Here is a 15,832-nt window from a genome sequence, read left to right on the forward strand (position 1 = left end):
CGTAACACTCATGTTACTTCTGCACTTATCAGATATTATGTAACTGAAAACCACAACTCAGCAACAATATAACACCATTTTTCAAAATAATAAATGGCTTACCAGAATTCTTTAATTCTATCCTTTATTTGTATTAGATGACCCTTTATTCTGGTATTTGGCATTGTTCATATGGAGGAAAGCTTATAAGTTGATATTCCATAAATGGAAGGATTTATTATGATTGATTAATTATTTTCATTTAGAATGCATAGAATATGGTTGATTTAATATTTCTATCTTACTCTCTGCCTGGAACATAGTGCTATCTATGTAATAGCCACTAAAATATTAAGTTAATTACCTAGACTTTAAACTGCATATTGATAGGAATAACATACAGAACTCTTCTCAGATTGGGACACCTGGGTGGCTCAGTCAGTTAAACGCCTGAGCCTTTAGCTCAGGTCATGGTCTTAGGGTCCTGGGACTGAGTTCTGCAACAGATTCCCTGCTTAGCCGGGAGTTTGCTTCTCCCTCCCCCTGCTGCTCCCCCTGCTTGTGCTCTCTCTCACTCTCTCTCTTACAAATAAATAAAATTTTAAAAATGAATTCTTCTCAGATAGCTAATATAGAATATCGTCTTTGTATTCATCAAAGGGAAAGTGCCATATAATAATGAAATTCAGACTACTTCAAATTCATTTTTTAATCAGTAAGAAAGTACTGGCAACAAGCCAAAAATGTCTTCAATGAATTAAAGAAATAGATTGATTTTCAATCTCTTAATGTTTCTAAAATAAATTGCAAGATTTTTATACTAGATATCAGTGTAAATATTCATTATACAAGGATATTCTAAAAATAAACCTGAGAAAACTACTTGACATATATGATGACGAAAACGAGTTTGACAAAGTCAGTTTGGGTAAAATTTACAACAGCTACCACTTGAAAATCTTGTTCTGTAGTTTAATTATTTTAATTTACAAAAATACAAAAATAATATATCAGAGTAAGTATATTGATAGTTTGAAGCTATGCTCTGGTTGGGCACTGTTTACTATTTAAAGGGGAACGAAATATGTGATGCTTATGGTGTGACTATATTAAAATTCAACAAGTTCAGAAGCATACAACGAATAGAATAAAGACAAAAGATGACCCTTACTTATCCTAAAGATAGACAATGGTATATATGTGCTAGTTGGGGAGAGAATCCAGTCAGTAGATGGAGGATGTGGTAGTGGAAAAAAAAAAAGACACAACATTTTGGTTGAAACTTTAGCACTATATTTAACAAAGTGAAATTGTGTGTTAATAGCCTTGAATAAAATCCAAAAAATATTTTCAATTCATTGAAGATTATTTAGGACAAACTTGAAAAATACAACTTGATAAGGATTCCGATGAAAGATTCATAAGCAATACAAGTTTCAGAATTTTCAGTATATTTTCCCTAAAAAGCCATTTGATTTAAATTAAAAAGAATTCTATTTACCTGCCACTTAAATAAGAGGAAATTATTGGGTTTTGTAATAAGTCAATAAAATAAAGTAACATATCTTTAGAAAACAGACATGCACACTAATTTAAAAATAATAGTGCTTAATCTGTTCAGCAAACATTTGTAAAATTCCTTGCCGACAGCTAGCTCTGGAGTTCTGCTAGGTGAGTAAGGCCATGTATGTTACTGCTCAGAGTACTGACGCAAAGCAATTGTCCCCTTCACATCCATTTTTTGCTGTTGATATGTCATGCTCTGTTGTTTAGAGATCCATAGATGGCCCTACATGAAGGCCTTTTTTTGTGTGTATATGGGTGACTGTGATTTAACTTTCAAATAAGATGGCTCCTGATTTACAATGATTCAATTTATGATATATTTTGCAATGATGTGAAAGTGAAAGTGATTCAGTAGAAACTGTACTTTGAATTTTGAATTTGGGTCTTTATATGGGCCAGTGACATGTGGTATGGTGCTGTCTTGTGATGCTGGGCAGGGGCAGTGAGCCACAGCTCCCAGTCAGCTAGAAGATTACAGGGGTGAACACCTGATATACTTACAACCATTCTATATATAACCATTCTTCTTTTTTTTAAGTGTAATATTTAATAAATTGCATGTGATATTTGATACTTTGTTATAAAATAGGCTTTGCTTAAGATGATTTTGCCCAAATGCAGCCAAATGTAAGTGTTCTGAGTATGTTAAATAAGGTTAAGGTAAGCTATGATATTTGATAGTTTAGGGGTATTAAATGCATTTTCAATTTTTTATGTGCTTCTCTGTACATAGCCCCCTTGTAAGGTGAGGAACATCTCTATATGAATATGTAGCCTTGGTAGGGCTTACATATTATTGGCATGAAACATCTAGAACAGTACGTGTGCCATATAATTGTCTACAACATCAAACAAGTTTCTTGAAAACTTGTGCCAATGGGGTTATATCTTTAAGGATTCTGATTTCAGAAGGGTTCTCTCTTTTCAGAAGTTAAGTGAAAATCTGACCAAACTAAACATTTTCCCATTTTCCTTAGTGAGCAAAGAGTGCTAAAATCTATCTGCCATTTTCAACACTGTACTCAACAATTGTAATTCTAATTTAAGAACAGATTATTTATATCAAAACCACATGTTGGCCTAATCTTATACAATATTCATAAATCTATATTTATTTGTTCTTTGGGTGTTGAGTTTGCTAAGTTCTTTATAGATTCTGGACACTAGTCCTTTATCTGATATGTCGTTTGCAAATATCTTCTCCCATTCTTTCAGTTGTCTTTTGATTTTGTTAACTGTTTCCTTTGCTGTGCAAAAGCTTTTGATCTTGATGAAATCCCAATAGTTCATTTTTGCCCTTGCTTTCCTTGCCTTTTGCATTGTTCCTAGGAAGATGTTGCTGCGGCAGAGGTCGAAGAGGTTGCTGCCTGTGTTCTCCTCAAGGATTTTGATGGATTCCTTTCGCACATTGAGGTCCTTCATCCATTTTGAGTCTATTTTTGTGTGTGGTGTAAGGAAATGGTCCAATTTCATTTTTCTGCATGTGGCTGTCCAATTTTCCCAGGCCTAGTATTTCAAGAGAGTTAACTACACTTATGGTGTCAACAGCCTCTTGTTGGCAGTATTATTTTATTGGCTCCATGGAATAACAGCAAGAATTTACTATTGCTTCTTTCTTTTATGACACACACAGAAAAAAAAATTGACACGTTTACTCAAGACCAACCAGAATCATTTTAACCTATCAAAATTGATGGGAGGCCTTCACTGCCAAAGTCACTGCTGGCTTTTCACAATTCATTGCAGACAATCTGCTACTCCCATTATGATAAAGGAGAGAAGAGTCATAATCATGGAAGAAAGCTAGATTAATACTTGTAATTATCATTGAATTATTTACCCTGCTCTAGGATTATTATTATTAGTGTCATTTGATAATTTTCTCTCATTTTATTAAACACATCTGTGAGTAATTACCCTACCTAATATTTCTCTGTATTGGCTGACTAGCTAGCAAACATTCATGAAAATATCCATTAGCCACACATATAAAATGCTGCATTATGGTGCTGTTGAATCAGAACATACCACTACCTGATCCTGTAGCTCTTTGAGGATTTGCAAATCAACTAATTGTATGTTTCTTGGATTCTTCCCATATAATTAGAAAATTTATAATAGAGTCCATGAACGTTATTAGTTTTGCCATTTTAAACCAGCAATCACACTTTGATTTTTACAACAAAAGCAGAAATATAAACACACACATTTGGATCAGTTTTCTGTTAGTCTGGACTTCAAATCCTATTCCTCAAGATAAAGCACACCAAAGTTCTGGATTAAACAAGAAATTAGATGGCACCTGAACACTTGGTTTAATATTCTCTAAAGGACTATGCAACTTATTTCTTACATTATGACATTGTTTTACAAAGATCCACACTTTTATAATGTTAATATTTTTAATAATCAATAAAGTCAATTAATCATGATTAAAAATCAAACATAAAAATTTCTACTTTTTGCTTTTGCCCCTCCATTTGGAACTTATTTATAACCTGATAATTCAAAGGTCCCTATGTTTATGAAAATCTGGACAGAAATAGCTCTAAGATCCCATTCAGAACTTGATATTAATCTAAGTTTTTGGCTCCATTTATCCTGAGAGCAAAGAGTAGGACAAAGGATTTGAGTACTGTTAGTTTATCTGGGAGATTATCCAAGGTAGAAAAGAATGGGAAAGTGAGATAGTGAAGAACCAACTTTGTCAAAAAGATACATTGTTGATATAATTGTTGTGGACAGAAAATGAAGGCTTGCTTTTACTGAAAGTTCCTGAGAAACTTCTTTAAGTTGTCCTCATGAAGACCTGAAAACTGACAATTTTATCTATGGTTCTTAATTCCACTTCACTGAGAGCTGTCCTCAGAGGACATTAACTCTCCTACACTTTTGGGTTGTGTTGGAGACATTCTAAAATGAGAGATAGAACATGAGATGCTATCAGTGTTAAGTAACTGTGATTTCCCATGGAACTATCCACCACAGGTGTGGCTATAATCAGGTGTTGGGCCTTGATATCAGAGGTATTTGAGGCAGTATCATTTTAGGTTAATCACTATATCTGAAATTTCCAAAAACTTCAACTGATGAAACTTTGATTATAAATCTATAAATATAGGGACGCCTGGGTGGCTCAGTTGGTTGGACGACTGCCTTCGGCTCAGGTCATGATCCTGGAGTCCCAGGATCGAGTCCCGCATCAGGCTCCCAGCTCCATGGGGAGTCTGCTTCTCTCTCTGACCTTCTCCTCGTTCATGCTCTCTCTCACTGTCTCTCTCTCAAGTAAATAAAAAAAATCTATAAATATAACAATAAATCTACTGTATTCAAATTATTTTCATAGAAATTCACAGACAAAGCATCAATTGATTAATATTTAAATGTTACAAAATACTGAACTGAAAGAATTTGGTCATATAACAACGTGTAAGAAGTAGAACTTAGGTTTAGGTTAGAACTCAGGATGCATTTGAGACTCAGTTAAGAAATTGAATGGAGGGACGCCTGGGTGGCTCAGTGGGTTAAGCTGTGGTCTTCCACTCAGGTCATGATCCCAGGGTCCTGGGATCGAGCCCCAAATCGGGCTCTCTGCTCAGCAGGGAGCCTGCTTCCTCCTCTCTCTCTCTGCCTGACTCTCTATTTATTTGTCATCTCTCTCTGTCAAATAAATTTAAAAAAATCTTAAAAAAAAAAAAGAAATTGAATGGATGTCTGACTATCTTATAGGTTTGCTAAAAATCAGTGACTTTGTGTTCACTTGTGGCTATGCAGGAATTTTTAACTTTCTCTAAGAAGTTATTAGATTTGATTATATAATGGCAGTAAAGGATGGGGAAAAGCAAAGTACAAACCCCATAAAGACAAAGACACAGAGTATGAGAAACGAGTAATAGATAAGAAGAATCAATGCATTTGAGGAAAATGGGAATTGAAATACACAGTGATTGTTGATTTTTTCAGATGGAGAAAACAAATCTAGCTTGCAAGAAGGAAATAACAGAAGACATGTTGTGATGTGATACAGAATCCTGGAAAAGGCAGTAACGTGGAATAAAGGAGTAGGGAGAGCATATCAGGTAATTTGGATAGGAAGGCTTTAATTTATATGGAGAACAGGGCGTCCTTTCTCTTCCCTTTCAGAGCACCAGAGGTGTACTCTTTCAGACTGAAAACCTGAAAAGCTTAGGATTCAGTTGCTTAAGCACAGCTGAGAGAACATATTTCAATTAAGATTTACATTTTGCTGTATGTAGTAGACTGTCAAAAGTGGTTTAACCATAGTTTTTCATTTAACAAGAAGACTACAGAGAGTGTTTTCTGGTGTTGGTTCAGAGTCTTAAGAAAGTCCAGTGAACTATCTTAGAGGTTTTCATGGCTTTTTATTCACGGTTGCAAAAATTGCTGTTGGAGTTCTCACTATTAAGCCCACATTTCTGGCAGAAAGATAGAGTTAAAAGAGAATGATATCTTGTAAGACTGATACTTTGTCATATGGTTACAATGTAACTAGAAAAGAAACAATAAAATATTTGATGTTGTTTTAAGTTTCCTTGTTGTCATTCCCTCAGTGCTTTCTGATATTAAAGGAAAAAGTAGATGGATATTGACCTGGCAACTATCAACACCTGTCAGTCTCTCTTGGGTAACCAATATCTCTATAATCTCTTCTTCCCAGTAAAAATATATATATATGTTCATAACCCACACTGTGCCATCTCAAGTTACTGCACCAAGCTAAAATTACAATGATTTTCAGTCATTCCAAATGGACAGAATACCCTTCCTTATGATATCATGTCTTATAAGATGGATATTGCTACCAATATACCCAGATGTGACTGTGGAAGAGACAGGAAAAAAATAATAATATTTATACATTCTTTGGGTTGACCCTGTTTACACAGATGCATTACTATTAGAAAAGGTTGGTTTGGGACATTGGAATGAATTTACTTAATGGGTCTGTATGTAATTGGGTTGGAGGAAATTTTTAATTTCTACAAAAATTATTAGAATTCTACCTTATACTCTTTTGTTAATTTTCACATGTTAACAAAGCCAACGTTTTTGTCTAGCAGACAAGATCTTAAATCCTAACAAAACTCAATTTTTTCCTTTTTTCTTAAGTTTGAGAGCCTCATGTTCTCTCATGCTGCTTTAAATACAACTCAAAAAAAGGGAGCTAAATGGGGCAGTAAGACCAGACTTTTTATTTTATTTATCTTATTTTTAATTAAAAAATTAAAGATTGTATTTATTTATTTGAGAGAGAGAGAGCATGAGTGGGGCAGGGGGAGGTAGCTGCATAGAGAGACTGAGAAGTATACTCCCTAATGAGCAGGAAGCCCAATATGGGGCTCGATCCCAGGATCCTGATTGAGATCATGACCAGAGACAAAGGCAGGTACATGTGCAAAATCCCTTTTTTCTGGGAAACAATACTTTACAAGAGATGTTTGAAAAAGTACTGGGGAATCAACTTTAATCAGAGATAGAAAAATTTAATTGACTTTTGTAAAGCTACAGGGATCCAAATGATGGGAATCCCAGCCCGTTTAGGTTGTGGACCACAGAGTATTCTTCTCTGTGATATTTAATTTTCTTCCATGTCTACTAACTCCAGTCCAAGTTCACTGAACTCTTTTCAGATACTGCAAAACATGGCAAAGAATTCCAAACAAGTGCCCAATATTCTACATTTATTATATCATTTCTAACATATAGAAGTGTGTTATCAAGGCTGGTTCTGTGAATGAACATAGTTATGCTAAAGTGTGTTTTGTTCTCCAAGAAATTAAATGCATGATTATCACACAATTATAAAATACTTGTGTCAAGAATTTTTATTCAAAAATTAATAAGAGAAGCAGATATTAAAACTAGTTCACATGGTACTTTGGGATATAAGCAGAGTTGTGCAGCAGAAGTGCTCTGGGCCCATAATTTGGGTTATAGAATTTATGTTTTCTAATGAAATATCATTAACTTGCATTATTGTTAACAAGAATCTTGTGCATTACCATCAGTTTTCTACATTATAACCTCTTGCTCTACAGTTTGTAAATAACTTTGTCAATAGCAAGCTAATAAACGGTGTGACTCCAAAGGATTGAGATAATCTCCAGAGTTTCTGCTACGTAATGCCCAGGACCCCATTGAAAGGACACCTAAGAATTAATTTAGCCCCAAAATTTGATCATTTTTTCAACTGTCCTTACCTATTTTCCAAACCTAGTCCTTTTGCTTCACCTTTCAGTCTGCGGACAACCCTGTATCTGATTGACTTGTTAATTCTGGGAATGTTTTGCAGATTAATTTGCTTGCCAGAGGTGGTTCCTCTAATTGATGTCTAAGAACCCTAATTAGTTAAGAATACTTTTTTTAACATTTTCATTGCTATTTATTATTATTATGATTGCTAATATCTCTATTATAAATAATTCACAAGGGCATCTATCTGACAAAAGACAAAGTGCTGGCTACTAGTAGAAAAAGTACATTTGACTCTGTCAGTGAAAATGGTAAAGGGGTTTGAGAAAATAAGGCAAAGCACTGGAATCATGTGTTAAAACTTGAAATATTATAGACACATTTACTTAATTTCTAATACTGTTGTTGCTTATAATTAAATAAGATGTTTTCCATGAACCACGCATTACAGCAAATATATTGTTTATAGAGATTAAATTTTCATCAAAAGGGATTCCTGGGTGGCTCAGTTGGTTAAGCAGCTGCCTTTGGCTCAGGTCATGATCCCAGCGTCCTGGGACTGAGTCCCGCATCGGGCTCCTTGCTCGGCCGGGAGCCTGCTTCTCCCTCTGCCTCTGCCTGCCATTCTGTCTGCCTGTGCTTGCTCTCTCGCCCACTCTCTCTGATAAATAAATTAAATCTTAAAATAAATTAATAAATAAATAAATAAATTCTCATAAAAAATTGTAAGTGTATTTTATTGTAGGATCATAATCAGCATTTTGCAGATGAGAAAAAAGAAATTTAGAAATGTCTCTTCAGGGGAGGAGTCAAGATGGCGGAGAAGTAGCAAGCTGAGACTGCTTCAGCTAGCCGGAGATCAGCTAGATAGCTTATCTAAAGATTGCAAACACCTGAAAATCCATCAGCAGATCGAAGAGAAGAAGAACAGCAATTCTGGAAACAGAAAAACAAGCACTTTCTGAAAGGTAGGACCGGCGGAGAAGTGAATCCAAAGCGACGGGAAGATAGACCCCGGGGGGAGGGGCCGGCTCCCGGCAAGCGGCGGAGCAACCGCGCACAAAATCAGGACTTTTAAAAGTCTGTTCCGCTGAGGGACATCGCTCCAGAGGCTAAACCGGGGCGAAGCCCACGCGGGGTCAGCGTGGCCTCAGGTCCCGCAGGGTCACAGAAGGATCGGGGGTGTCTGAGTGTCGCAGAGCTTGCGGGTATTGGAACGGGAAAGCCGGCTACAGAGACAGAGCCGACAGTAAGCTCGCAGCTCCGTGTTACCTTGAACCGGTCGCAGGCTCGGTGAGCTCGGAGCGCGGCCGGAGGTCAGGCAGACGGGAGTAACTGGGCGCTGTTCTCTGAGGGCGCACTGAGGAGTGGGGCCCTGGGCTCTCGGCTCCTCCGGGCCGGAGACCAGGAGGCCGCCATTTGTATTCCCGTCCTCTGGAACTCTACGGAAAGCGCTCAGGGAACAAAAGCTCCTGAAAGCAAACCCGAGCGGATTACTCACCCCGGCCCCGGGTAAGGGCGGTGTAATTCCGCCTGGGGCAAAGACACTTGAGAATCACTACAACAGGCCCCTCCCCCAGAAGATCAACAAGAAATCCAGCCGAGACCAAGTTCACCTACCAAGGAGTGCGGTTTCAATACCAAGGAGAGCAGCAGAATTCCAGAGGAGGAGAAAGCCAAGCACGGAACTCATGGCTTTTTTCCTGTGATTTTTTTTAGTCTTGCAGTTAATTTAATTTTTTCTTTTTCATTTTTTTTTTTTCTCGCCCTCGGGTAAAATTTTTTTTTAACTGTTACCTTTTTCTTTTTTAACGATTTTTTACTAGTTTATCTAATATATATATATATATTTTTTTACATTTTTCTTAGGTGTTTTCTTTCTTTAAAAATATTCTTTTCTTTTCTTTTTTTTTTTTTCTTTTTTCTTTCTTCCTTTTTGAACCTCTTTTTATCCCCTTTCTCCCCACTCACGATTTTGGATCTCTTCTAATTTGGTTAAAGCATATTTTCCTGGGGTTGTTGCCACCCTTTTAGTATTTTACTTGCCCCTTCATTTACTCTTATCTGGACAAAATGACAAGACGGAAAAATTCAACACAAAAAAAAGAACAAGAGGCAGTACCGAAGGCTAGGGACCTAATCAATACAGACATCGGTAATATGTCAGATCTAGAGTTCAGAATGACAATTCTCAAGGTTCTAGCCGGGCTCGAAAAAGGCATGGAAGACATGAGAGAAACCCTCTCGAGAGATATAAAAGCCCTTTCTGGAGAAATAAAAGAACTAAAATCTAACCAAGGTGAAATCAAAAAAGCTATTAATGAGGTGCAATCAAAAATGGAGGCTCTCACTGCTAGGATAAATGAGGCAGAAGAAAGAATTAGTGATATAGAAGACCAAATGACAGAGAATAAAGAAGCTGAGCAAAAGAGGGACAAACAGCTACTGGACCACGAGGGGAGAATTCGAGAGATAAGTGACACCATAAGACGAAACAACATTAGAATAATTGGGATTCCAGAAGAAGAAGAAAGTGAGAGGGGAGCAGAAGGTATACTGGAGAGAATTATTGGGGAGAATTTCCCCAATATGGCAAAGGGAACGAGCATCAAAATTCAGGAGGTTCAGAGAATGCCCCTCAAAATCAATAAGAATAGGCCCACACCCCGTCACCTAATAGTAAAATTTACAAGTCTCAATGACAAAGAGAAAATCCTGAAAGCAGCCCGGGAAAAGAAGTCTGTAACATACAATGGTAAAAATATTAGATTGGCAGCTGACTTATCCACAGAGACCTGGCAGGCCAGAAAGAGCTGGCATGATATTTTCAGAGCACTAAACGAGAAAAACATGCAGCCAAGAATACTATATCCAGCTAGGCTATCATTGAAAATAGAAGGAGAGATTAAAAGCTTCCAGGACAAACAACAACTGAATGAATTTGCAAATACCAAACCAGCTCTACAGGAAATATTGAAAGGGGTCCTCTAAGCAAAGAGAGAGCCTACAAGTGGTAGATCAGAAAGGAACAGAGACCTATACAGTAACAGTCACCTTACAGGCAATACAATGGCACTAAATTCATATCTCTCAATAGTTACCCTGAATGTGAATGGGCTAAATGCCCCTGTCAAAAGACACAGGGTATCAGAATGGATAAAAAAAAAAAACCCATCTATATGATGCCTCCAAGAAACTCATTTTAAGTCCGAAGACACCTCCAGATTTAAAGTGAGGGGGTGGAAAAGAATTTACCATGCTAATGGACATCAGAAGAAAGCAGGAGTGGCAATCCTTATATCAGATCAATTTGATTTTAAGCCAAAGACGATAATAAGAGATGAGGAAGGACACTAAATCATACTCAAAGGGTCTGCCCAACAAGAAGATATAACAATTTTAAATATCTATGCCCCCAACGTGGGAGCAGCCAACTATATAAACCAATTAATAACAGAATCAAAGAAACACATCAACAATAATACAATAATAGTAGGGGACTTTAACACTCCCCTCACTGAAATGGACAGATCATCCAAGCAAAAGATCAGCAAGGAAATAAAGGCCTTAAACGACACACTGGACCAGATGGACATCACAGATATATTCAGAACATTTTATCCCAAAGCAAGAGAATACACATTCTTCTCTAGTGCACATGGAACATTCTCCAGAATAGATCACATCCTCGGTCCTAAATCAGGACTCAACCGGTATCAAAAGATTGGGATCATTCCCTGCGTATTTTCAGACCACAATGCTCTAAAGCTAGAACTCAACCACAAAAGGAAGTTTGGAAAGAACCCAAATACATGGAGACTAAACAGCATCCTTCTAAAGAATGAATGGGTCAACCGGGAAATTAAAGAAGAATTGAAAAAAATCATGGAAACAAATGATAATGAAAATACAATGGTTCAAAATCTGTGGGACACAACAAAGGCAGTCCTGAGAGGAAAATATATAGCGGTTCAAGCCTTTCTCAAGAAACAAGAAAGGTCTCAGGTACACAACCTAACCCTACACCTAAAGGAGCTGGAGAAAGAACAAGAAAGAAACCCTAAGCCCAGCAGGAGAAGAGAAATCGTAATGATCAGAGCAGAAATCAATGAAATAGAAACCAAAAAAACAATAGAGCAAATCAACGAAACGAGGAGCTGGTTCTTTGAAAGAATTAATAAAGTTGATAAGCCCCTGGCCAGACTTATCAAAAAGAAAAGAGAAAGGACTCGAATAAATAAAATCATGAATGAAAGAGGATAGATCACAACTAACACCAAAGAAATACAAACTATTATAAGAACACACTATGAGCAACTCTATGCCAACAAATTTGACAAACTGGAAGAAATGGATGCATTCCTAGAAACATATAAACTACCACAACTGAACCAGGAAGAAATAGAAAGCCTGAACTGACCCATAACCAGTACGGAGATTAAAACAGTCGTTAAAAATCTCCAAACAAACAAAAGCCCAGGGCCAGACGGCTTCCCAGGGGAATTCTACCAAACATTTGAAGAAGAACTAATTCCTATTCTCCTGAAACTGTTCCAAAAAATAGAAATGGAAGGAAAACTTCCAACCTCATTTTATGAGGCCAGCATCACCTTGATCCCAAAACCAGACAAGGATCCCATCAAAAAAGAGAGCTATAGACCAATATCCTTGATGGACACAGATGCGAAAATTCTCACCAAAATACTAGCCAATCGGATTCAACAGTACATTAAAAGGATTATTCACCACGACCAAGTGGGATTTATTCCAGGGCTGCAAGGTTGGTTCAACATCCGCAAATCAGTCAATGTGATACAACACATCAATAAAAGAAAGAACCAGAACCATATGATACTCTCAATAGATTCTGGAAAAGCATTTGACAAAGTACAGCACCCCTTCCTGATCAAAACTCTTCAAAGTGTAGGGATAGAGGGCACATACCTCAATATCATCAAAGCCATCTATGAAAAACCCACTGCAAATATCATTCTCAATGGAGAAAAAGTGAAAGCTTTTCCACTAAGGTCAGGAACACACCAGGGATGTCCATTATCACCACTGCTATTCAACATAGTACTAGAAGTCCTAGCCTCAGCAATCAGACAACAAAAGGAAATTAAAGCCATTCAAATCAGCAAAGAAGAAGTCAAATTATCACTCTTTGCAGATGATATGATACTATATGTGGACAACCCAAGAGACTCCACTCCAAAACTGCTAGAACATGTACAGGAATTCAGTAAAGTGTCAGGATATAAAATCAATGCACAAAAATCAGTTGCATTTCTCTACACCAACAGCAAGAGAAATTAAGAAGACCATCCCATTTACAATTGCACTCCAAACCATAAGATACCTAGAAATAAACCTAACCAAAGAGGCACAGAATCTATACTCAGAAAACTATAAAGTACTCATGAAAGAAATTGAGGAAGACACAAAGAAATGGAAAAATGTTCCATGCTACAGGATTGGAAGAATAAATATTGTGAAACTGTCTGTGCTACCTAAAGCAAGCCCTATATAATTCTTACTTTAAGGAACAAGTTGCTTTTATAATTTTTAAATTATTCTACCATTCAAGTATTTCCATTTAAATTAAATTCAATATCATTTAAAAAACAATCAAAAGTGCAGCCAGTATTCAATTCCTGGGCTAAATAATTTTAGAAAGCTTTGTGTTATTGAACCTACAGGGTTTTTCTGTAGTTTTAACTCTTTCTTTCTGTGATTTTTCCCATTAGTCACGTAAGTGACTGCAATATAACAGACATTGAGGATAAAGAAGGTCTGAATAGAACAATCCTTGGCCTCATGAATTTGAGAATCTAGCAAGGGAGTCAAACAATTCAATCATTCAGAGACAATTTATTCCTAGGTATCTTATGGTTTTGGGTGAAATTGTAAATGGGATGGACTCCTTAATTGCCCTTTCTTCTGTCTTGCTGTTGGTGTAGAGAAATGCAACTGATTTCTGTGCATTGATTTTATATCCTGACATTTTACTGAATTCCTGTATAAGTTCTAGCAGTTTTGGAGTGGAGTCTTTTGGGTTTTCCACATATAGTATCATATCATCTGCGAAAAGTGATAATTTAACTTCTTCTTTGCTGATTTGGATGCCTTTAATTTCCTTTTGTTGTCTGATTGCTGAAGCTAGGACCTCTAGTATTATGTTGAATAGCAGTGGTGATAATGGACATCCCTGGTGTGTTCCTGACCTTAGTGGAAAAGCTTTCACATTTTCTCCATTGAGAATGATATTTGCGGTGGGTTTTTAATAGATGGCTTTGATGATATTGAGGTATGTGCCCTCTATCCCTACACTTTGAAGAGTTTTGATCAGGAAGGGATGCTGCACTTTGCCAAATGCTTTTTCAGCATCTATTGAGAGTATCATATGGTTCTTGTTCATTCTTTTATTGATGTGTTGTATCACATTGACTGATTTGTGGATGTTGAACCAAACTTGCAGACCTGGAATAAATCCTACTTGGTCGTGGTGTATAATCTTTTTAATGTACTGTTGAAACCTATTGGCAAGTATTTTGTTGAGTATTTTCACATCTGTGTCCATCAAGGATATTGGTCTATAGCTCTCTTTTTTGATGGGATCCTTGTCTGGTTTTGGGATCAAGGTGATGCTGGCCTCATAAAATGACGTTGGAAGTTTTCCTTCCATTTCTATTTTTTGGAACAGTTTCAGGAGAATAGGAATTAGTTCTTCTTTAAATGTTTGGTAGAATTCCTCTGGGAAGCCGTCTGGCCCTGGGCTTTTGTTTGTTTGGAGATTTTTAATGACTGTTTCAATCTCCTTACTGGTTATGGGTCTGTTCAGGCTTTCTATTTCTTCCGGGTTCAGTTGTGGTAGTTTATATGTTTCTAGGACTGCATCCATTTCTTCCAGATTGTCAAATTTGTTGGCGTAGGGTTGCTCACAGTATGTTCTTATAATAGTTTGTATTTCTTTGATGTTAGTTGTGATCTCTCCTCTTTCATTCATGATTTTATTTATTTGGGTCCTTTCTCTTTTCTTTTTGATAAGTCGGGCCAGGGGTTTATCAATTTTATTAGTTCTTTCAAAGAACCAACTCTTACTTTCGTTGATTTGTTCTATTGTTTTTTTGGTTTCTATTTCATTGATTTCTGCTCTGATCTTTATGATTTCTCTTATCCTGCTGGGCTTAGGGTTTCTTTCTTGTTCTTTCTTTAGCTCCTTTAGTTGTAGGGTTAAATTGTGTACCTGAGACCTTTCTAGTTTCTTGAGAAAGGCTTGTACCGCTATATATTTTCCTCTCAGGACTGCCTTTGTTGTGTCCCACAGATTTTGAACCGTTGTATTTTCATTATCATTTGTTTCCATGATTTTTTTCAATTAATCTTTAATTTCCCAGTTGACCCATTCATTCTTTAGAAGGATGCTGTTTAGTCTCCATGTATTTTGGTTCTTTTCAAACTTCCTTTTGTGGTTGAGTTCTAGCTTTAGAGCATTGTGGTCTGAAAATATGCAGGGAATGATCCCAATCTTTTGATACCGGTTGAGTCCTGATTTAGGACCGAGGATGTGATCTATTCTGGAGAATGTTCCATGTGCACTAGAGAAGAATGTGTATTCTGTTCCTTTGGGATGAAATGTTCTGAATATATCTGTGATGTCCATCTGGTCCAGTGTGTCGTTTAAGGCCTTTATATCCTTGCTGATCTTTTGCTTGGATGATCTGTCCATTTCAGTGAGGGGAGTGTTAAAGTCCCCTACTATTATTGTATTATTGTTGATGTGTTTCTTTGATTTTGTTATTAATTGGTTTATATAGTTGGCTGCTCCCACGTTGGGGGCATAGATATTTAAAATTGTTAAATCTTCTTGTTGGACAGACCCTTTGAGTATGATATAGTGTCCTTCCTCATCTCTTATTATAGTCTTTGGCTTAAAATCTAATTGATCTGATATAAGGATTGCCACTCCTGCTTTCTTCTGATGTCCATTAGCATGGTAAATTCTTTTCCACCCCCTCACTTTATTTTTTTATTTATTTTTTTTTAAAGATTTTATTTATTTATTTGACAGAGA

This window comes from Mustela lutreola, chromosome X (assembly GCF_030435805.1).
Source record: "Mustela lutreola isolate mMusLut2 chromosome X, mMusLut2.pri, whole genome shotgun sequence".
NCBI lineage: Eukaryota > Metazoa > Chordata > Mammalia > Carnivora > Mustelidae > Mustela > Mustela lutreola.